General features: G+C 45.5%; 1 protein-coding gene across 2 annotated transcripts in view; it reads right to left on the bottom strand.

The window, feature by feature from the left end:
* NLGN4X (neuroligin 4 X-linked) overlaps positions 1 to 458 on the bottom strand; it is a 204,395-nt gene extending 203,937 nt beyond the window's left edge. Inside the window, exon 1 of one of the 2 annotated variants that reach the window (XM_035309439.1) lies at positions 80 to 458. The gene's annotated coding sequence lies outside the window, so the exon portion shown is untranslated. The remainder of the gene's footprint in view (positions 1 to 79) is intronic. The other variant, XM_035309529.1, reaches the window with a different exon arrangement.
* Positions 459 to 1,107: the final 649 nt, after the last annotated feature.

Genomic DNA, 1,107 nt, shown 5'->3' with positions numbered 1-1,107 from the left:
AAAAAAAAAAAAAAGAAAAAAAAAAAGCAATTGAAAAAAATGAAAATGAACATGCAAACGGTAAATCCGGTACTCCTACCTTAACACTGGAATAGCTGCAGAAGCATAACGGTCTTTTTAACACAGCCAGATTCTTTCAGGAAATCCTCTCAGGGTATCATGCAGCCGGGATTATTCACACAAGGTTCCTGCTCTCCTTTTTGGAATCCAACCCGATTTGCTTCTCCAAAGGAATGCAACGACCACGAAGGGGGAAAAATAAAAATAATAGGAAAAACAACAACACTGGATCTGAAAGAAACCCGTGTTCTCGCTTGTCAGCAACCTACATTCAGGCAGAAAATTCATTACAATCAGTGCAAGAGGGAGAGTTGGGTCTGCGAGTAGGAGCTGTGATTGCCTATGCAGAGAGACCAAGCCGGGGAGAGACTGATCTGCAAGGCAAGGCAAGCTGGGAGAGGGGGAGAGAGGTCCAGGCTGTACCAGGCGCTCCTCTCCTGCTATTGGACCAAACTGAATGAAATTTACAAAGCCGGCAGCCAATAGCTCACCGCAGCCACCCCATCACTACAGAAACCGTATCTCCATCCACAGCCTCTCGCAAGGAGCATCGCATCCCAATGTGAAGCGTCAGTGGCAGGGCTGGCCAGGGCCTGGGGGGCTGAACAGGTGGGCACGTTGCACACAGAGAAATAAACGTGTGTTTTCGTATGTGTGTGTGTCGTGGGGGAGGGGGTGAAGGAGGTGGGGGGTGGGGGGGGTTGTGTGTGTGCTCACACAGCTTGGACTGTTACTCTTCCTGCTCCACAATACAGCAAGTGCAGTCTTGGTTAACCCTTCAAGACAGCAGTTTCTCCAGTGCCAGCCTGTTGTTATAAAATTCACCCATATGCTGTTACACTGAGCTAACAGTTTAACTGTATATCAGTCACCAAAGTGTTTTGTTCTTGATCCCTTTCCTCCTATATTAAAACAACAGAGTAGACATTGCTCAGTTGTGATTTTTTTTGTTTGTTTTGTTTTTGATTTTGTTTTTGTTTACATAAGGAGACTAGTTTAATGTCCCTATTTTACTCAGCTAACCATTGTTGTGAAGGTCAAGCATAA

This window comes from Oxyura jamaicensis, chromosome 1, assembly GCF_011077185.1.
Source record: "Oxyura jamaicensis isolate SHBP4307 breed ruddy duck chromosome 1, BPBGC_Ojam_1.0, whole genome shotgun sequence".
In the NCBI taxonomy this organism is placed as follows: domain Eukaryota; kingdom Metazoa; phylum Chordata; class Aves; order Anseriformes; family Anatidae; genus Oxyura; species Oxyura jamaicensis.
This window is presented reverse-complemented; position numbering and strand designations above follow the sequence as displayed.